The sequence below is a fragment of the Balaenoptera physalus genome, assembly GCF_965194825.1.
Source record: "Balaenoptera physalus genome assembly, chromosome: 5".
NCBI lineage: Eukaryota > Metazoa > Chordata > Mammalia > Artiodactyla > Balaenopteridae > Balaenoptera > Balaenoptera physalus.
In genome coordinates this window covers 145,906,536-145,929,620 of record NC_138884.1, presented here as the reverse complement: position 1 = coordinate 145,929,620, position 23,085 = coordinate 145,906,536, and the positions used below count along the sequence as shown (strand labels likewise).

General features: G+C 39.8%; 1 protein-coding gene across 12 annotated transcripts in view; it reads left to right on the top strand.

Annotated features, from left to right (window-relative positions):
* ELF2 (E74 like ETS transcription factor 2) overlaps positions 1-23,085 on the top strand; it is a 95,653-nt gene that overhangs the window by 467 nt on the left and 72,101 nt on the right. For 7 of the 12 annotated variants that reach the window (XM_082462178.1, XM_082462176.1, XM_082462170.1 and 4 more), the window contains exon 1: positions 141-274. The exons of 1 other annotated variant lie outside the window; for it this stretch is intronic. The gene's annotated coding sequence lies outside the window, so the exon portion shown is untranslated. Of the gene's footprint in view, positions 1-39; positions 275-23,085 lie in introns of those variants that run through there. 4 more of the 12 variants (XR_014263752.1, XM_082462158.1, XM_082462175.1 and 1 more) reach the window with 3 other exon arrangements.

Genomic DNA, 23,085 nt, shown 5'->3' with positions numbered 1-23,085 from the left:
GGCCACCATTGCTCCCCGCGCCGGGCTCAGTGTCGCCGCCGTCGCCTCGGCGGTTGGGGAGGGTGGTCGGCGGGGCGGCGCGGGCGGGGGGCTCTGCGCGGGGCGGCGCGCCGCTGTTTTGTCTCCTCCTCTCCCAGTGGAGCGGCTCGGGCAGCCGGGGAGGCCCCGGCTCCCTCCGGACGCCCGGCCAACGGCGGCGGCGGCGGCGGCTAGTCCGCGGCCCTGCCGGGAGGGAAGGCGACGCGGCGGTCTTCCCGGGCGACGCGGAGAACAGGTAAGAGCGCGCGGGCCGCCGAGGCTGGTGCGAGGGAGCGCGGAGGGTGCGGCGAGAAAGCTTCGCCGTCCCGAGTGCCACCGCCTCCCTCCGCGCCCCCGCCCCGCGCCTGTGTTGTTGGCTCCGGGGTTTGCGGAGGGTTTTCCGGAGGCTGTGGCGGTGACACCGGCCGGGAGCTGGGGAAGGAGGCTGAGTGCCCCCGGGCAGCGGTCGGGGAGCGGGACTTGGAGAAAGGGGAAGGCGGGCGGCGCGCCCGCCCGCGGAGAGCGCGGGGCGCCGGGCAGGGCTGCGCGAAGAGGTTACGGACCCCGGCGGGGGGGATGGGCCGCGCGCAGCTGGTCTCGCAGTGTTTACACCGCCGCGCGAGTCACCTCTGCCGAGAAGCGGACTGAACTGACCCGCCTTATCCCGCGAGGAGGCCAGGGCGGGGGTCCGGCTCCGGAGGAAGCGCGTCCTGGGAGGGTCGGGGAGGGCGGGAGGCTGCGGCCGGCGCCGGGGCAGGGCGGCGAGCCCGGGGCGGGACCTGGGAGGCTCCGGCCTCGTGGGGTGGCGTGGAGGGCTGGAGACCAGTTTCCTTCCCCGTCGGGCCTCATCGCCGCCTCTTACCTTTCCTGCCCTCCGCTGTTAGCTGGCACGGCAGGTTGTACGCGGTCATTCTTTTATTCTCGCTCTGCACGCCGGCCCCCTGCTGCCACTTCCCCCTATCCCCCCGGGAGTGGGGAGGCTGAGCTCTGATAGGAATCTGCTTTTTAAACAAAACAAAAACGGGCTCTGTAACACGCGCGTCCAGTGACCGCCTTCTGGATCCTCTCTTCGCGAAGCTGGCCCTCAGGGACCTTGCTCCTGGATGTTGGCGGGGCGGCGGGGGGGGGGGGGGGACGCGGGAGGAGGACGGTGAGGGCTCGACCAGGGCTGGTACTGACCGCCCGAGCAGCTTTGCGAGCTTTGCGAGCAGGGCAGCCGAGTCCCCTCTTGCTCTACTTGGGCATTTTTATTCCATGTCAATAAAGAAAAATATTCCACTACCCCAGGAGTAATCCAGATTGCATAGTTTCTAGTGTTTCCCATGTGCCAGCATCCCGGGCTCTCTTTTTTCTAGGAGCTGGCTACGGTGCAGAATAGCCTTTCTTTACGTTCTTAGTACTTCATTAAAGGAGTAAGAGGGGAACACTTTATTGTAAAACTGAATTTCACCCCCTTTTTTGTCTTCATGAACATTTATTTCAGCCGTGTGGTTTAAATTTTAATCCGGTGACGATGGAACAGTAATCTGGTGTTTGGTAATCAGATTTGCCTTTTCTTTTTATCTGTGGGTCTGTATCGAGAGATAAATGATGTACTTTGTCTAGTGCCATAATCACAGGATAGTGACAGAATGCACAGAAGAATGTATGCTTTACTAAGATAGGTTTGGATATTTGAGCTTCAGAGTTTCTTCCTTTCTTCCAAAGGTAGAATGACTTTATATAAGACTGGAAACTATTGAATTACATTTAAGGGGTTTAGGAATAAAGTTTAAATATGATGTAATACAGTTTACACAGTGAGCTCATATGAATATTATTGAGGTATCTCCTAGTAAACACACGAAGTAGAAAACTGATATATCTTGGGCATTTGAAATTTGAAAATTTAATATCAATATGTTTTTTAAGCTTAGTGACTGAACTAATTGCTTTGATAAATCATTGCTTTTCATTTCAGACACATAAACTCATTTACGAAATAATCACAGTAGGTTGGAAAGAATTTGTAACTTTGAGATTTTTCTGTCCTAAGTAGATAGGTGGGTAACTGCAGCTGTGGTAGGGCCTTACCAGCGCTGATGGCTTCACCTGCTCACAGATCGTACACCGAGGTTTATTGCTGTTGTTGTTGGTAACAGCTTTATTGAGATATAATTCACCTACCATTTGATTCACCAATTTAAAGTGTACAGTTCAGTGGTTTTTAATATATTCACAGAGTTGTGAAACTATCACCATCATCAGTTTTAAAACATTTTCATCACCCCCCAAAAAGGAACCTCATACCCATTAGCTGTCACTCTCAATTTCCCCACAGAACCCCCAGCCCTAGGCAGCCGCTAACTACTTTCTGTCTCTATAGATTTGCCTACTCTGGACATTTTCTATAAATGGAATCATACAATGTGTGATCTTTCATAATTGAATTCTTTGATTTAGCATAATGTTTTCAGAGTTCATCCTCATTGTAACGTGTCAGTATTTCATTTCTTTTTACTGCTGAGTAATATTCCATTGTATGGATATACCACATATTATGTATCCGTTAATTAGTTGATGGACATTTGAGTTTCTACTTTTTAGCTATTACAAGTAATGCTGCTACGCACACTTGTGTACAAGTTTTTGTGTGGATATGTTTTCATTTCTCTTGGATATATACACTTTTTTAAAAAATTAGCTTTTTGAGTTATCATTTAATACCAAAAATTAATCCTGAGTGAAAATTCAATGATTTTTTAATAAATATATTGAGTTCTTAAATTATCACCACAAGCCAATTTTAGAACGTGTTATCACTTCTGAAAGTTCTCTCTAGCCTGTTTGCCGTTAACCCTTATTCTCACTCCTGGCCCCAGGCAACCACTGATTTGTGCTTCGTTTCTGTAGATTTGCCTTTATCTTTCGTATAAATGGAAACGTACAACATGTAGTCTTTTGCATCTGGCTTTTCACTTAGCGTAGTGTTTTGGAGAGCCATCCGTATTGTAGCATGTGTCAGTATTTTGTTCCTTTGTATTACTGAAGAGTATTTTAATGTGTGGTTATACCATATTTTGTTTATCTGTTGACCAGTTGACGGGCATTTGGATTGTTTCCAGTTTTTGACTGTTGCAAATAATGAAGCTTGAAAGTTTGAGTGCGAGTCTTTATGTGGACATGTGGTTTCATTCTCTTGGGTAGATGCCTAGGAATAGAATTGCTGGGTCATCTGTTTCACTTTTTAAGAAGCTGCCAAACTGTTTTTGAAAGTGGCCTTACATTTTATATTCCTAACAGTGATGTGTGAGAGTTACAGTTTTTTCACACCTTTGTCAACACTTGTTATTGTCTGTCTGTTTTATTTTAGCCATTGTACTGGGTGTGAAGCGTTTTAAGTCATTGTGATTTTAATTTGCGTTTTTCCTAAAGATGTAAGGTGTTAAGTAAGCATTTTTTCATATGATATTCATTCATATATCCTTTTGGGTGAAATAGCTATTCAAATCTTTTGCCGGTTGTCTTATTATAATTGAGTTATAAGAGTTTTGTATACATTCTGGATGTAAGTCCTTTCTTAGATACATGATTTACAAATATTTTCTCCCAGTCTGTGGCTTTTTTCTTTTCTTCATTTTTACTGGAGTCTTTTGAAGCACAAAAGTTTTAATTTTGATGGAGCTTAATTTCCCAATTTTTCTTTTATGGATCCTGCTTTTGTTGTTTTAAGAACTCTCCCTCATCCAAGATCTTGAGGATTTTCTCCTTTGTTTTCCTCTAGATATTTTATAGATTTTCCTGTTATATGTAGATTTGTGATCTATTTTGAGTTAATTTTTGTGTATGGTGCGAAATAAGGGTCTAAATTCACCTGTTATATATGGGTTGTCTTAGCACCGTTTGTTGAAAAGACTGTCATTTCTCCATTGATTGTAATTGTAAATATTTAATCCTGGACTTTCAATTCTGTTTCATTATCTGTATGTCTGTCCTTTGGCTAGTACCACCCTGTCTTGATTACTGTGCATTATGGTAATTTATGAAACCAGGTAGTGTAAGCTCTTAAATTTTGTTCTTACTTTTGAAAATTGTGGCTTTTGTGGGTTATATATAAAAATTTTAAAATCGACTCGTCAGTGTCTGCGAAAAAAGTTTTGGAATTTTGATGGGGAATGCATTGAATCTGTAGATCAGTTTGGGATGAATTACCATCTTACAATATTGAGTTTTCTAATACATGAACATGAAATTTTTTTTTAAATTTATTGATCTTTAATTTTTCTAAGTGATGTTTTAAAATTTTCAGTGTACAAATCTTTTACTTAAAAATTAAAAAAACATGTTATTGTGGTAAGAAAACTTAACATGAGATTTACTCTCTTAACTTTTTAAGAATACAGTACAGTGTTGCTAACTATAAACAGAGTGTTGTATAGCAGATTTCTATACGTGGTAGAAGTTTCCTTTTTAATTCTATTTTGTTCAGAGTTTTTATCATGAATGGGTATTGGATTTTATCAGATGCTTTTTCTGCATCTCTTAGCAAGACCAGCTGTCACAGTTTGCTCACGACTGTCCTGGTTTTAGTGCTGGAAGACCTGCATCTTGGGAAGCCCTTCAGTCCCAGACAAACCAGAATGGTTGGTCACCTTGATGTCTTGAGATGATCTTGTGGTTTCTGTCCTTTATTCCACTAATATAGTGTATAATATTAATTGATTTTTAGCAACTAAACCAGCCTTATATTCCTGGGATAAATCCCACTTGGTCATGGTATATAATTCTTATTATATGTTGCTGGATTTAGTTTGCTAATGTTTAATTGAACATTTTTGTGTCTATATTTATGGAAGATACTGGTCTGTAGTTTTCTTGTGATGTCTTTGGATTTTGTAACATAGTAATACATATTAATCGCAGAATAAATTCGGAAGTGTTCCCTCTTCTATTTTCTATAAGAGTTTGTGAAGGATTGGTATTGCTACCTCCTTGACTATATTTGATAGAAGTCGCCAGTAAGGCACCTGGGCCTAGATTTTTCTTTTTGGGAAATTTTTAAACTACTAATTCAGTTTCTTTACTTGTTATAGATCTATTCAGATTTTTTGCTAAGTTTTGAATTATTAGTTTTGGTAATTGTGTTTCTAGGGATTTGTCTATTTCATCTAAGCTATTTCATATGTTTGGCACACACTTTATAATATTCCTATATGTGCTTTTAATTTTGCAAGCATAGGTAGTGGTGTTGCTCTTTCATTCCTAATTTTGGCAGCATGTGTCTTCTCTCTTTTTTACTTGGTCATTTTAGCTAAAGGTTTGTCAGTTTTGTTGCTCTTTTCAAAGTAAAAAGTTTTGGTGTAATTGTTTTTTTCCCAGTTGTTTTTCTGTTTTCTACTTCACTGATTTCCATTTTAATCTTTATAATTTCCTCCCTTCTGCTTGCTTTAGATTTTGTTTGCTTTTCTCTTTCTGGTTTCTTAAGGTAGAAGCTTAGGTTTTGATTTGAGATCTTTCTTCTTTTCTGATATAGGCCTACATTTCCTTCTAAACATTGTTAGCTGCCATATGTTTTTATATGTTCTGCTTTTTAAAATTTTCATTCATATTTCCTAATTTCCTCTGTGATTTCTTCTTTGACCCATGGGTTATTTAGAGACGTATTGTTTAATTTCCAATTATTTGGGGATTCCCTAAATTTCATTGTTGCTAATTTCTAATTTAATTCCCCTGTAGTAAGAGAATATACTTTGTATTTTTCTCATTTTAAATTTATTGAGACATTCTTATGGCCTAGTATGTAATCTGTTATGAAGAATGTTTGGGACTTCCCTGGTTAGTCCAGTGGTAAAGAATCCACCTTCCAATGCAGGGGATATGGGCTCAACCCCTGGTCGTGGAACTAAGATCCCACGTGCCGTGGGGCAACTAAGCCCGCGGGGCAACTAAGCCCCCGCGCCTCAACGAGAGAGCCTGTGTGCCGCAAACTACGGAGCCCATGTGCCCTGGAGCCCACGCACCACAACTAGAGAGAGAAAAAAACCCACATGCCACAACTACAGAGAAGCCCACGCACCACAGCTAAAGAAGCCTGTGCGCGGCAACAAAAGATCCCTCATGCTGCAACTGACCCGATGCAGCCAAAAAAATAAATAAATAAATAAAACGAAAAGAAAAAAAAAGAATGTTCTATGTGTGCTAGAAAGGTTTTGTTGGGTGGAATGTTTTATAGGTGTCAGGTCAAGTTGGTTCTTTGTGCTTATTTTCTGTCTAGCTATTAATTATTGAGAGTGAGATTCTAAAATTTCTATTATTATTGAAGTGTCTGTTTCTCCTTTCAGTTCTGTCAAATTTTTTTTTTAAGTTATTTATTTTATTTATTTATTTTTGACTGCATTGGGTCTTCGTTGCTGCGCGCGGGGTTTCTCTAGTTGTGGTGAGCGGGGGCTACTCTTCCTTGTAGTGCGCGGGCTTCTCATTGCGGTGGCTTCTCTTATTGTGGAGCATGGGCTCTAGGCGTGTGGGCTTCGGTAGTTGCAGCACGCAGGCTCAGTAGTTGTGGCTCACGGGCTCTAGAGCGCAGGCTCAGTAGTTGTAGTGCATGGGGCTTAGTTGCTCCGTGGCATGTGGGATCTTCCCAGACCAGGGCTCGAACCCTTGTCCCCTGCGTTGGCAGGCGGATTCTCAACCACTGCACCACCAGGGAAGGCCAATTCTGTCAATTTTTGCTTCATATTTTTGGGACACTGGTGTTAGGTATGATATACATATACAATAATACACATACATACATCTTATAGTAGTAGTTTGTGTGGTGTTAGTGTAGCTACTCCAGCTCTATTGTGCTTACTGTTTGCATTCTATATCTTTTTCTTTTTTTTTACTTTCAACTTATTTGTTTTTGAATCTAAAGTGTATCTTACAGTATATAGTTAAAATGCCTATTTAAAAAAAAATAGTTTGACCACTTCTGCCTTTTGATTGGAAGGTTTAATCTGTTCACATTTAATGTAATAGTTGATATTCAGATTTATTCAATTTTGCTAGTTACTTTCCATACGTCTCATTTCCTTTTTATTTTTTGATTGCCTTCTACTCCCTGTTCTGGAGTTAGTAGATATTTTCCAGGGTATCATTTTAATTCCTTTGTTAGTTTCTTAACTGGATTTTTTATTATTTTCTTAGGTTGCTTTAGGGATTACAGTGTGTGTCTTAATTTACTACAGTTTACTTCAGAATTGACTAATTTAATTGTAGTAAAATATAGAAAATTTGCTCCATTTTCTCCCCCCTCCTGTGTGTTAGTATTGTCACACATATTAAATTTTTATGTTCTAGAAGCCCAACAATACAGTTTTATAATATTTTAATGCAGCTGTATGTCTTTAAAGATAGTTAAGGGAAGAACAAGTATTTTTAAAGTTTTTTTTTTTTTTAATATTTACCATGTATTTACCGTTTATGTGATCTTTATTTCTTTTTATGTATTTGAGTTATGGGCTGGTTATTCCTTTCAGTCTGGTGGACTTCCTTTTGGATTTCTTGTAAGGAAAGTCTGTTATTAATGAATTATCTCAGTTTTTGTTTCTTGGGATTGTTTTTATTTTGCCTTTATTTTTGAAGAATAGTTTTGCTGGATATAGAATTCTTTGTTACATTTGTTTCCTTTTAGCATTTTGAATATGTCATCTCGTGCTTTTTGGCCTTCATTGTTTCTGATGAGTTATTTTTCTTTTTGTGCATTCAAGATTTCCTGTCTTTAGTCAACAATTTTACTGTGGTATGTCTAGGTGTGGATCTCTATGTGTTAATCCTACTTTGGAATCAGTAAACTTAAATGTAGAGATTACCATAGTTTAAACATTTGGTAAGTTTTAACTATAGTTTCTTCAAGTATTTTTTCTATCTTTTTCTCTCTTCCCTTTTCTTCTGGGACTCTCATTACATGTATGTTGGCATGCTTGATGGTATTCCTAAGTCTCTGAGGCTCTGTTCAGTAAAAGATTTTTTTTAAAAATTCTTTTCTGTTCTTCAGAATTGGTAATTTCTATTGATATATCTTCAAGTGCATTGGCTCTTTCTTCTGTCATCTCCAATCTGCTTTTTGAACTCTGCTAACGAATTTAAAATTTTGGTTCTTAATACTTTTCAACTCTAGAATTGTTATACTTTTTGACTCCAGGATTTCCATTTTATTCTTTTTTAAAATAATATCTGTATCTTTATTGATGTGAGTTATATGAGTTACAGTTGTCATACTTTCCTTTAATTCTTTAAACGTGGTTTATTTGGAGATAAAATTAAATTTTAGATAGAAGATGATATCTAAACTATGTGTTAAATCCTAAAATGGAGTTTGTTTTATTTCTAAATTATATTCAATATTTTCATCTGTATTTCATGATATGCATGAAAGTATATTGCTCATAAATGCTAAATTTCATCTGATAGTTTCTTTTCAAACATAATTAACAGTTTACTTATAATTACTAGTGTTTATTGATAAGTAGGATCAGTGTACAATTTGAAAGACATGCCATTAATTCTGAAACCTTAGTTCATTCCCTGAACTGATCATACAGTATAAAGTCTACTTGTTTGTCCATATTTCTTTCTGTTTAATTCTATCATGGTAGGTGCTAATGGGTAGGAAAAAACGGAAGAATCCTAAGAGAGCAATATAATGAGTTAGAATGGTTATAAGATATCAAAATTTTCATACGAGCCTGTACATTTAGTAGTATAGTATTATTCATTTTAGCTCCTTGAGAGATTGTAGTAAATAAGATAAATGCAGTACTTGTTCTCATGGAACCTTATATTCTGTTAGAGGAGACATGCATTAAACATATAAACAAGATAATCTTAGAGAATGATAAATATAGTGAACAAATCGGGTAATGCGATCTCAAATAGAGAATGATGGGGCAGCTACCTGGAAATGTGATATTATTTGGGGGAGGGGAGCCATGAAGGAAATGTCTCTCTGAAGAGGTGGTATTTGAAGTGAGAGCTGCATGATGTGTCAGGAGGATTCAGTCTGTGGATGATCTGGAAGACCCTTGTAGCCTAGAGAACAGGAGGTGCAGAACAAGCTTGGTGTGTTGCAGGAATAGGGCCAGTGTGGCTGGAGCTCAGCAAGCCAGTGAAAGAGAAATGAGGGATGAATGAGATCAGAGAGGAGGGGTGGGCTGCCCCTGGGTTGATCTTTATAAAGACCATGTTAAAGAGTTTAGATTTTTTTCTAAGTGTGGTGGGAAAACAGTGGAAAAATATTTCAGTGACCTTCATTCTTGATGAAAGAGTTAATTTATAGCCCAGTATATAATTTTATTCTTTTTTTTATTTTTACTTTTGGCTGCGTTGGGTCTTCGTTGCTGCGTGTGGGCTTTCTCTAGTTGCAGCGAGCGGGGGCTACTCTTTGTTGCGGTGCGCAGGCTTCTCATTGTGGTGGCTTCTCATGTTGCGGAGCACGGGCTCTAGGCGCGCAGGCTTTAGTAGTTGCAGCACGCGGGCTCAGTAGTTGCAGCATGCGGGCTCTAGTGCGCAGGCTCAGTAGTCGTGGTGCACGGGCTTAGTTGCTCTGTGACACGTGGGATCTTCTCGGACCAGGGATCGAACCCGTGTCCCCTGCATTGGCAGATGGATTCTTAAGCACTGCGCCACCAGGGAAGTCCTATAATTTTATTGTTTAACAGCTTCTGAGTGTGAATAAATATTTCTAGGATTTTCTATGAATGATTTTAGCTTTATAAAGAATAGAAGGGAAAGTAACTTTTTCCTGATGTTTCTTCCTTGAAATTTAACTATCTAAAAATAAAACAAAAACCCAATATCTGTAAAACTTTGAATTTGTAGTAGTTACAGCAACGGCAGAGATTCTTGCCCAGTGATTAGAGTCGCAGGTACAGTGGAGAAGATGATATTTAGTCCTTCAAATAAGAATAAGCATGCGTTTGTTCATTGATCTATTCATTATACATTCTACAGGCCCTGTAAGCACGCATGACCCAGGGCCTGTGGGGAAGGTATAAACCTTGGCTTAATTAGGTAAAGGGAGATAATCTTGTAAATAGTTAGGGTTTAGGCCTCAGAGTGAGAGACTGGGTGCACATTTTCCCCTAGTTGCTTCTGCAGGGGCCTTTTTATTTAACATTATGAGAAAGTTTATATTTTGGTTCCAGGTAAATATGGGTAAATCTTAATTAGCATATAAAGTCTATACCTGAGAATCTTTGTTTCTTGCTAATACAGAATTGCAGGCCAACATTTCTTTCTAAAAAACAAATAAAAAATAAGCTCTGAAGTAAGTCAAAAACAAAAAAAAAATAAGCTCTGAAGTAAGTCAGAAAGAGAAAAACAAATGCCATATGCTAACACATATATATGGAATCTAAAAAAAAATAATGGTTCTGAAGAACCTAGGGGCAGGACAGGAATAAAGACGCAGACGTAGAGAATGGACTTGAGGACACGGGGAGGGGGAAGGGTAAGCTGGGACGAAGTGAGAGAGTGGCATGGACATATATACACTACCACATGTAAAATAGATAGCTAGTGGGAAGCAGCCGCATAGCACAGGGAGATCAGCTCAGTGCTTTGTGACCACCTAGAGGGGTGGGATAGGGAGGGTGGGAGGGAGGGAGACACAAGAGGGAGGAGATACAGGGATATATGTATATGTATAGGTGATTCACTTTGTTATAAAGCAGAAACTAACACACCATTGTAAAGCAATTATACTCCAATAAAGATGTTAAAAAAAAAAAAAGCTCAACCCTAAAGCCAAAGGAGAAAGAATTTCTGATACTGTCACTTTCTCCCTAAGGCCTACAGAACTTATATGAGAGAATTTGTGAGTTAAATAATTAATTCCCTCCTCCCACCACCCCCTTTTTTTGGAAAGGGAAAAAAAATATGTATGCTTATGTAGATAAGGTAGATGTAATTCCCATTTAGCATATTTTAAGCCTTCTAATCAGCTCATGTTATGAGTCAATAAAGGAAGTAGGTAGAAAAATCTCCCAGGGGTGGGGTGGGAGAGGTTCTATATGATTCGTTCACAGTTTCAATGTTAAAAACACTTGTATAATCATGAGACAGAAAAACTTTTAAGAGCACAGAGTCTGGGGCCAGACGGCTTAGGTTGAAATTCTTACTTAAAAAAAAAAAAAAAAAAAAAAAATCGCCCGGTGCCTCAGTTTCCCCAAATGTAAAATGGGGAATTATACCTGTTTTGTAGGATTGTGTAGATTAAATAGATTAATACATGTAGTGAGTTTCGAATAATGCTGGCATAGAGTAAATGCTCTATAAATGTTAACTACTGTTATCCCTTCATTGTTTGGAAGAAGAAGAAAATATACTCTAAGCTAAGCTAGTTATCGAGTTACCTCTAGGATAAATTCACATTAATGAATTCATATCCTGTCAAACCAGAATATTAAAAAAGGTTGTTGTGAAGAGCAGTTCTTTGCTTCCTTTTAAGTCACGGTAGTGAAGAAGTTGGCGAAGGTTTTAGAATTATCTGCACTAGGGTCTTTTTTTTTTTAATAAATAAATTTATTTATTTATTTATTTATTTTTGGCTGCGTTGGGTCTTCGTTGCTGCGTGCAGGCTTTCTCTGGTTGCAGCGAGCGGGGGCTGCTCTTCGTTGCGGTGCACAGGCTTCTCATTGCAGTGGCTTCTCTTGTTGCGGAGCATGGGCTCTGGGCGCATGGGCTCAGTAGTTGTGGCACGTGGGCTCAGTAGTTGTAGCTTGCAGGCTCTAGAGCGCAGGCTCAGTAGTTGTGGCACATGGGCTTAGTTGCTCCACAGCATGTGGCACCTTCCCGGACCAGGGCTCGAACCCATGTCCCCTGCATTGGCCAGCGGATTCTTAACCACTGCGCCACCAGGGAAGTCCTGCACTAGGGTCTTGAGGATGGCAGTTGCTGGATTGGCAATTTCTCTCTCCTTCAAAAAGAAAACTTTTCCCAGTTTGCTTTGCTGAATAGAACCTAAGTAGATTTTAGGCTTCTTGATGACTGGGAATCTGCCATATACCCTGATCACCTCTAGCTTCAGCTTCCTGTAAAGCAGTTGCTTGACTACCTTAAGCCAGTTGAAACAAGTCTTTTAAGTCTTTTATGTGTCTCTCTTTGGATGTACAAGAGGCTTTTGTGACCATATTTGAGACTTCTTAAAAGTCTGTGCAATGGTCAGGGGATAAGCTGGTGACTTTGATTGCTACTTTTTCCCTAACCAAACCTCCTAGTACATATTGTCCTGTCTGGTTCTTACTTGATTTGGAAGTGTGCTTATTCACAGAATATACATGGCTAAACATTTATTTTCACCATTTAGTATTTCTTACAGATAGTTCATAGACTAAGTCTAGAAATGAATATTTATATAAGTTTAGGGTTACTGATTAATAATGAGACCTTTGGGGACTTCCCCGGTGGTCCAGTAGTTAAGGCTCTGCTTCCGCTACAGGGGGCACGGGTTTGATGCATGCTGTGCAGTGTGGCCAAAAAAAAAACAAAAAACAAAAAAACAGACCTTTGTTGCTTACCTTCATCCTCAAGATAGGTTGGATTCTAAGATGTGCTTAATGTGATCTCTTCCTCCATATACTTATTATGGCCTTTATTATTACTGCCCTACAATTTGAGCATATGTGAAATGGTAACAGAGATTAGGAGGATAAAAATATTAAAGGAGTATAGCTAGGCAGCAGTATCATTTTTAGCTCCAGTGGTAATTGTGGGTAGCGCAGTCAGGTTGATTTTGTCTTGCCATCTCTTTGCTCATCAGTTCTTTAAATAACTCTAATGTTTGATTATTCAGAGTATTTTAGGATGATAATTCCCTCTTAGATTTTCACCATCACAAAATAAATTGAACAAACCAGCATTTGTTAGGTTATGCCCAGGAACCTGGCCATTGTAGTTCTTTGGATGATGAAGAAAACAACCAAAACATGCCTGGCAAGAAAAGCATCAAAATACCTTAAACAGAACTTAGATGAAATCACAGATTATCTAAGTTCATTTCTTATCTATGTGTTATTCTATGACTTTGTGTGTCAAAACTCAGGGCCGTGAGTAAATAAGGATTTTAAGATATTATTATCCATGGTATGGGACTCTTGAAGTGCAGAATTGTTTTATGGTTGGCAAGTTATCGATATTTTACTTAATTTTCCAATTAGCCTCTTCAATCTATTTCTTCTATAAAATGAGCTCTAAGATCTCTTCCAGTAATCTCATGTAATTTCTCTTATACTGTAAATTTCTAGCATGCAGTTTAAAATATCTAGATCAATCACCTTGCCCTAAAGTAAGTCCCATGACATGACCACTTTCTGCCCAAATAATTTCCAGCCCTGACTTGTGGGCCCAAATATTTGTCAACTGTATACTGCTTAGACTTAGTTCCATTTTCAGAGGGGGATTCTTCTTTCTTTAAAAGATTCATTAGTTTACTTTTTATCCCTTTAAAATGTACTAATTTTTGTTTTAACAAGTTAGAAGGAAGAACATCTCAGTTTTGCATGAAGAGCAGTTAGGTTTTAGGTATAATCATCTGTTACTGCTTTATTCTTTTTTTTTTTTTATAAATGGAAAGGAGTTGGCTATAAAGTGACTTATTCTCTTTACTCTGCCTGCAAACTTATCTTCTTTTTTTTTTTTTTAAAGAGTGGGATTCTTTTTAAATTTATTTATTTATGGCTGTGCTGGGTCTTCGTTTCTGTGCGAGGGCTTTCTCTAGTTGCGGCGAGCGGGGGCCACTCTTCATCACGGTGCGCGGGCCTCTCACTATCGCGGCCTCTCTTGTTGCGGAGCACAGGCTCCAGACGCGCAGGCTCAGTAGTTGTGGCTCACGGGCCCAGCCGCTCCGCGGCATGTGGGATCTTCCCAGACCAGGGCTCGAGCCCGTGTCCCCTGCATTGGCAGGCAGATTCTCAACCACTGCGCCACCAGGGAAGCCCCTACTGCTTTATTCTTAATATGAAGCTTTGGCAATATGATACAGCTCTGATTGATGCTATCAAAGACATAATAGTAATAAAGTTACATTCATTCAATACTCATAGTGTGCCAGGCACTTTATGTAAAGGATTAACATACCGACTTCCCAGAGTTGTTTTATCTTATGATGGATGAGGATATTGAAGTTTACAGAGATAAATAACTGCCCAGGATTATGTAGTCACAGGTAAAGCCAACATTCAACAAATATTTATTGAGTACCTACTGTATTCTGGGGATACAGTGGTCAGTAGGCTCTTAACTGTTAGTCATACTAGCTCTTAAATATAAAGCATACTGTTAAAATAGTCCTCATGTAATAGGGGGAATAATTATACCTATTTCACAAGGTTATTGTAAGGATGAAAGGACAATGCATAAAAATGCTTGATTCAGTAACATAGAAATAGAAGAATACATAGTTGAGACTATTGAGGCTATTATTATATTAGCATTATAAACTACATATATAATTCCTGTCAGACTTGGTAGATAATTAAAAAAAAAGAACAATGAAAATATGAATCGGAAGTATTTCAGGAATTGAGTTCCAAATTTAAAAGGTTTAATTTTACCAATAAAGTGGCTAAGAATAATAAGGTTTTTTAGGGGGAGAATTTTCTGATTCCATAGGCAGGTACTAGTTGTGAGTCAAACTGTACATAAGTTTAGATTACAAGCTACAGTTCTTCTTAGTATGATGATAATGTTAATATTGAATAAGAATCTCTTTAATAGGTTAAATTCTAATTTGTAGCATTGTCCTCTCCTTCTTTTAAAGTCAAGTTTATTGAAGTTTAGTTTACATGTAGTGAAATTCATCCTTACATTTCCATGATTTTGACAAATTCATATCATTATGCAGTCACCACCACAGTCAAGATATAGAACATTGCTGTCACCCCCCAAAAGTTCCTTGTGCCCTTTAAGATAACGCCTTCCCACTGATCTGTTTTCTGTTCCTATAGTTTTACTTTTTCTTGAAATGTCCTGTAAATGGAATTGCTGTTCCTCTTTCCGATCCATTAGGTTGTTTAGATATATTTGCTGCAATAGCAGGTAAGGTAACTGTGACCCCCTATGCTGACACAGCTTTCTTACAAATTAAGAATTGCATTAAGAAGCAATTAAGTCAGAAAAAATGAACACAGCCTGTTGGAAAATTGTAAATAAGAGAGTTTGTCAAAGGATTAGTAAATATTATTCAATTTACACAACACATTTAAAGAGAAGCAATTCATGTGAATGGATTTCACACTTTAGATGGGAAGCTAATAAAATCAGTTTTCAACCTCTCCTTGGACCCCAGTTGTACAAAATTAGATGATCATAATCCTTGATTCATGACACAAATAATTTGCCCAGTAATGGCTGTTGTTTGTTTATTTTTAATAATATGATAAACACACATGAGTGCATCATTCAGCATGAGAACTAGAGCATTTTTTTTTTTTTTTTGTCTGCGCCTCTCGGCTTGCAGGAGGGATCTTAGTTCCCTAACCAGGGATTGAACTCTGGCCCAGGCAGTGAAAGCGCTGAGTCCTAACTACTGGACCACCAGGGAACTCCTGAGAACTAGAACCTTGACAAGAATTTATATCACTTTTAGCCATGCATGCCTTAATATAATTTATTTTAAAATCTTTAATAGATTTTTGTTGTGTATATTTCTTATTAATTAGTAGGAGTTCGTTTTTTCCCCTTTTTTTGGAGGGAGGGGAATTACTTTTCCTAGTGTCTTGTCTTTTGGTTTTGTTTTTGGTTTCCATTGTTACGAATTTTTAAAAAAAATTGGTGTAGTCAAGTTTAGTAATTCTTTGTTTTTTGCTTTCCATGTATTTAGTAATTTTTCCTTAACTGAGTTCATGAAGATATTCTATATTTCCTTCTAATTTTGAAAACAGTTTGTATATTTAGGTCTTTAGTACACCTGTAATTTATTTTGTGACTGGTGAGAGGTGGTGATTTAATTTTTGTCTTGTGTGGATAATCACTTGTCTCAGCATCATTTAATAGTCTTTTTTTCCCATTGATTTTAACACTTCCTCTTCCTACATTAAGTTTCCAATATGCGTGGGTCTTTTTCTGGCCTCTATATTCTGTTCCATTGGTATGTTTGGTTATGTCTACACCACTACTTATTGTCTAATTACCATAGACTAGACTAGGTAGGGCAGTTCTTCTCCAGAGGGTTTTGGCTCACTTTTGCCCTTTGTTCTTGTACATCCCCCCCCCCTTTTTTTAAATTTTTCTTAACTATCTTTATCAAGGTTTTTGTAAAACCATCTTGGGATTTTTGACTGGAAATATATTGAATTTGTTAGATGAATTTGTTGATCATTGACATCTTTAAGATATTGAGCTTTCCTATCCAAGACTCCGAGGGAATTCCCAAGATTTCTTTAATTTCTTTCAATACATTTGTTTATTTTCTCCGTAGAGGTCTTTGTTAGGTTGAGTCTTAGGTATCTTCACGTGGCTTGTGGGATTTTTGCTCCCTGACCAGGGATTGAACCCAGGCCCCGGCAGCAGTTCCCTAACTGCCGGGGAGTTCCCAAGTCTTAGGAGTCTTATATTTTTGTGGTTATTGGAAATGATATCCTTTTTAAAAATTACATTTTCTGTTTGTTGCGGGTACACAGAGAAACAGTTGATTTTTATATGTGGTAAGTCCCCTACATACGAACGAGTTCCGTTCCGAGCGCGCATTCGTAAGTCCAGTTTGTTCGTTAGTCCAGCAAAGTTAGCCTAGGAACTCAACTAACACAATTGGCTATATAGTACTGTACTGTAATAGGTTTATAATACTTTTCACACAAATAATACATTAAAAAACAAGCACAAAAGATAAAGAAAACATTTTTAATCTTACAGTACAGTACCCTGAAAAGTACAGTAGTACAGTACAGGAGCTGGCATACAGGGGCTGGCATCGACTGAACAGGCCAGGAGAGTTCCTGACTGGAGGAGGGAGAGGAGGTGGGAGATGGTAGAGCTGAATCAGGATTGTCCGCAGTAGGAGACGGAGGGCAAGGTGCAATTTCACTCACGCCTGATGTTGATGGCCCAGGTTCTGGTTCATTGCTAGATTCAATTCTATCTACCCTCTTGAAAAAATGATCCAGTGATGTCTGGGTGGTAGCTCTTTTTTTCTCGTCATAGATGACACGGTAGCACTGGATTGCATTCTGAACGGCTGCTGCAACCTTTGGGTACCATTCTACATTTGGGTCCTGGGCTTGAAATAAAGATACCGTACTACTGTACTCGGTACAGTACTGTACAGTAAAGTACACAAAAGCACAACCACTTGTACAGGATGCACGCACGTGACAATGTACGCCAGACATGTGAACTAACTTACGTGATTGGACATGTGAACGCACGTTCTCATCTTTGAAGGTTCACAGCTTGAAGTTTCGTATGTAGGGGACTTACTGCATTGATCTGTATCCACACATCTTGCAAACCCTCTTCTTCTAATATCTGAAGGTTCTTTTGGGTTTTCTATGTAGAGAGTCTTATCTACGAACAATGGTAGCTTCATTTCTTCCTTTCCATTTCTTTTTTCTTTTTAAATTTTATTTATTTTTTGGCTGCGTTGGGTCTTTGTTGCTGCGCGCGGGCTTTCTCTAGTTGCGGCGAGCAGGGGCTGCTCTTCGTTGCGGTGCTCGGGCTTCTCACTGCGGTGGCTTCTCTTGTTGCGGAGCACGGGCTCTAGGTGCGTGGGCTTCAGTAGTTGCAGCACGTGGGCTCAGTAGTTGTGGCATGTGAGCCCTAGAGAGCGTGGGCTTCAGTAGTTGCAGAGCGTGGGTTCAGTAGTTGTGGCTCGCGGGCTCTAGAGCACAGGCTCAGTAGTTGTGGTGCACGGGCTTAGTTGCTCCGTGGCATGTGGGAATCTTCCCGGACCAGAGATCGAACCCCTGCCCCCTGCATTGGCAGGCGGATTCTTAAGCACTGCTCTGCCAGGGAAGTCCCTCTTCCTTTCCATTTCTTGTGCCTTTTAATTTTTCCTTATCAAACTCTGCTGGTCAGGATTGCCAGTGTGGTTTTGAATTGAAGTGGCAATTGTAGGTATATTTGTTCTGTTCCCAGTATTGGGGAAAAGTTTTAAATATTTTGCCATTGAGTCTTGGCTGCTTTTTTCTTTTAATTATAAAATTTATCAAGTGATTTTTATTGCATCTACCAAGATGATGTGTTAATAATTATCTATTGCTGCATTACAGATTACCTACAACATGGGTTGATGGGGATGTCGAGAAATTAGAACCTTCATACACTGCTGATGACAATGTAAAATGATGTAGTTTGGCATTTTCTCAAAATATTAAGCACAGAGTTACTGTGTGTTCTAGCAGTTCCATTCCTAGGTATATACTAAGAGAAAAGAAAACATATGTCTACACAAAAACTTGTACATGAATTTTTATAGCAGCATCATTTTATAATAGGCAAAAAGTGGAAACAACTTTGCACCAACTGATGAATGGATAAATAAAATGTGATATATCTATGCAATGGAATATTATTCAGCAATAAAAGAATTGAAATACTAATACATGTTTCACATAGATGAATACTGAAAACGTACTAAGTGAAAGACACCAGTCACAAAAGTCCACATATTTAAAATTCTATTTATATGAAATGGCCAGAACAAGCAAATCTCTAGAGATAGGAAGTAGATTAGTATTGCCGAGGACGTGAGGTTGGGGGATGATGGGGAGTGACTGCTAATGGACGTGAGGGTTTTTTTTGGGGAGGGGGTGTGCTGAGAATGTTCTAAAATTAGATTGTGGTGATGATGGCACTTCATTCATTTACTAAAAACCTTTAAATTATATGCTTTAAGTTGATGAACTGTGTGATATGTGAATTATATCTCAATAAAGCTGTTTTAAAAGGTAAGTACATATGTAGTTTTGTTAGATATTGCCAAATTCTCCTCCCAAAGTGTTGTGTCACCTTGCTTCCCACCAGCAGTGTATAAATGTACACAGTTTTACCAACAGAATATAATGTTACATACATTTTAATTTTCACCAATCTGATAGATGAGAGAAATGGTATTTCAATTTTTAAAAACTTGCCTTTCTGTATGAGTGAATTTGAACATCTTTTCTTATGTTTAAGGGCTATTTTTATATCTGGTTTTGTGAATTGTGTGTTTGTGTTTTTCATATTTTTTATACCACAGTTGTTTTTTATACCACAGTTTTTCATATTTTTCTCTTGTTTTTTTTTTTTTTTTGGTCCTTTATTCTCTATTTTAAGCATTCCTTATATATTAGTGATAGTAGCCTTTTGTAATATAGTATCATATTTCTAATATCATAGATTGAGTTTTCCTTGTTTTTGTACTTATGTAAATAAAATCATACACATAAACTGTTTTTGATGAGAGTGTGATCTGTATTCTAAGCAACTAAATTATAGTCTGAGCTGCATTTACTTCTGAGTGATACTTAGGTTTGCTGTCATTTCTCACAGTTTTTTTTCAGTCCTGACAGTTCACTTAGTATTCAAGATTCAGAATTGTTTCTCTTATTGTTATGCCAGTTTCCACCCCTTCTTCTAACCCCAGACCAAGTGGTGGCTCCTTTCTGAAGTCTTTTCTGGAATCTTCCCATCCCCTTCCCCCCCCCCCCCCCGGGCCGACTGGGTGTTCTCTTTTTTAATGTTTCCACGGTACATTGTAGTTTCCTTTATGGCGTTTACATTATGGTAATTCCTTCGAGTGCTTCTCCTTACTAGACTCTAAGCTGTTTGCAGGCTGAGTCCTAACTTTGTTTTTGTGTTCTTGGCGTAGTGCTGTATTTGGTATACAGTTAAGTGCTTAATAAATGTTACTGAAAAAACTGGTGTAGTAAGAGAGAGGAAAGAGGTGATGTTATTATAGGGGAAAAGTTGTCCACGAGGGGCAGGTAGAATCTGAATAATCAAAGAAGAGGGCATTCCTGATGAGAGAAGGGAACCAGCAAAGGGATAGGGATGGGAATGAGCATGGTCTGTGTAGTGAACAGTGAAGACATTTGTCTGATGGGAGCATGTTTGTTTACCCTCGTATTCATCACATCTTTACTGTTTATCTGCTATATGAAAGGCAGTGGTTTAGGTGGTATCAACCACGGATGTTTAAAACCTGGATACACAGATGTTTAAAACGTGGTGCTTTGAGAAAGTGGTAAGAAGGTAAGAATATTAAGAAGAGGCATAGGTGTTGGGCTTGCTGTGGTTGATGGGAGGTGGCAACTGGAAGCTGTTACTTCCCTGATGTTCTTGTGAGGGAGGTATATAATGTGAATTGGGGGAAGAGAATTACAGAAAATGATCTTGAGCCCTTCAGTGATGAGGTTGCTTGAGAGCTGAGGCCTGTAAGACAGCTAGGAATTGGCCAAATGGGCCAACAGGGGAAGGGTGTCAAGACAGGAGAGAGAAGAATGTAGAGAACTGTAAACAGCTGTAGTGTAAACAACCAAGATGGAGGGAGTAAAGGAAAATGAGGCTGGACCAGTGAGCATAGATTAGATTTGTGACTTCCATACCGGAGCATATCAGAATGAACATTTCATAACTTCTGAAAAAGAGACCTAGACCCCTTGCTCGTTTCTACTAAATCAGTATGCTTGCAAAGAGGTTGAAATTTCATCTTGCAGGTGATGATGGACTGCTGAAGAATTTTGAGAGGGGCCCGACGTTATTCCATCTTGGATCACCCTGACAGTGCAGTTAGATGGGCTGGAAGGGAGGGAAGGTTAGAGGCCAAGAGGCCAAATCTGAGGCTCTTATTACAGCTATAGAAAAATGATAACAAGGACCTCAACTAGGGAAGAGGATGTGAGATTATAGAGCAAGAGTCAGGAGTGAGAGAGGATGATGGGTGTTGCTGGGGAAAGGAGTCACAGATGACTTCAGCCTCTGTTGTTTTAGGCAACTGGTGTAGGTGACAGGGTAGCTTATGGGGCTAATTAAGCACAGTAGGCGAGCTCATACCTTGGGGGAGGTAGCAGAGAAAAAGTTGAGTTTGGGACGTACTGGACTTGTTTCCCAGCGTCGTTCATCCCGTTTCATGGCTAGTCCGGGTGTTCTGACTGATTTCTCTGGATTCAGTCTTGACTCTTCTCTTTCATTCACACCCCGCATCCAGTTTGCTATCAAATTTTGTCCATTTTACCTACAAAAATTTCTAAAAGTTGACCACTGTTTGCTCTCTCCAGAACCTACCACTCAGTCCTAGCCACTGTCATTTCTCACCTAGTTATTAGAGTAGCTTCCAAATTGATCTCCCTGCTTCTGGCCTTGTCTCCTTGTCTGTTCTCAACCCAGCAGCTGAATGACCGTCAGAATAATCAGGTCATCTCTGTGCGTAAAACCCTCCTTCTCCCTGGGTCAAAGGCAGAGTCCTCATAGAGGGCGTACATGACCCCTTCCCTTACCTCTTGGTCGTCATCATCTACTCTTCCTTCCTCTTGCTCGCTTCCCTCCAGCCGTATTGGCCTCCTTGCTGATCTTTGAACTTTCAGGCTTATTCCCTCTTGAAGATCTTGAATGTTCTCTTTCCTTTCATGAGGGAGCTCTCCCCATGCCCCCCGTCACTGTCACAACTCCTTCCTACTTCGGAGTTTTCACTCATATGTCACTTTTTCAGTGAATTCTTCTCTGATTACCCAGTTTGAAATTGCAGCCCTCTTCCTTGCCAAATATTTTCTCCTTTTGGTTCATTTGCCTCCTTAGCCTTTATCACTGTCTACATGGGTGCTAAACATATTTTGCTTTTTTCATCTTTCCCCACTGGAATTTAAGATACATAAGAACAAGGACTTCTGCTTTTTTCACCACTGTACCTCTAGCGACCGAAAACTGTTCGTATATAAAAGGTGCTTAATTAGTGTTTGTTGAATGACTGAATTAATTAATGGAGTCCTTGGGATATCCTGGAATAGATGCTTGCTATTTATTTATACCCTATTTAATTTCACAAGGAAGTACAGGCAAGAAAGTATCTAGCAGACAAACTGGAGCCCATAAAGTGGTTTAGACTGGAAGAGAGATTTGAGTGAAGCCGTGGCAGTGCATGAGATGGTTTAGAGAGAGTGAAGAACCAGAAGAGGACTGGGGATGGGATCCTGGAAACACCTACCGGGATTGACCAGAGAGTTGCACTGTCCTTAGAGTTACCCAGGCGGGAGCCCTGCCCTGGGTCTTGTGCTTTAGAGGTCCTCCTCCGGCCTTCCTGCAGCTGACCCCTGCTGATAGGATGAGGATTTTGAGGGGCCAGTCCATCTGGAACCCATTGCTAGATCAAGCTAAGAGTATTTGAATCCCCGAATTCCCTGCCCATGTAACCCTTCACAGGTCTCTTCCCTGATTCTCTCCTCTGTTAACTGTACCGCATGTATGGGCTCCCCTAGGCCTAAGGGATGGCCAAGTGGCAGCTGTCTGCAGGCATGTGGCCAGAGCTTAGACATGTTGTCGGGGATGTCCACATGTATGTATATGAGGCTCCTCGTAGTCTGGAGTGGAGCCAAAGGTGGGATGAGAAAAAGGGGCAGGCTGCAGGGAGATGGGGGAGTACGGGCCTCCCATCCCCTCCCCCGACCCCGCCGCCATAGATGTTGAGTCTGAGAATGCCAAATCAGAACTTAGCCTTGTAGGTTGTTATAAAAGTGTATATGTCAAGATAGGAGAGTAGAATAAAATTTACTAGCTTGTTAGATTGGTTTATAACTTTAAAATACTTAGGCATGTGGTATGTGGGCTTACATTTGTACTCTTCAAGCTCCTTGAAAACTAGGGGTGGGCCTGCAAGAGGGTGTTGAAAAGGAATAGCTAGAGAGGGAGAAGATAAATTCAAGATAGAGTTCCAAGGAGGGAATGATCAACAGTGTCAAATGCTTCAGAGACATTAAGTCCTATGAAGACAGAAATGTATCCATTGGATTTGATAACCAGAATTTAGTAAAAAATTTCATTTGGTGGTGATGGCTGCCAAACTTCCACAGAAGGAGTACCTGAGAAATCCGGAAGTGGAGACAGGGTATAAAAGATTTTTTAGGTAGAACCTTATCT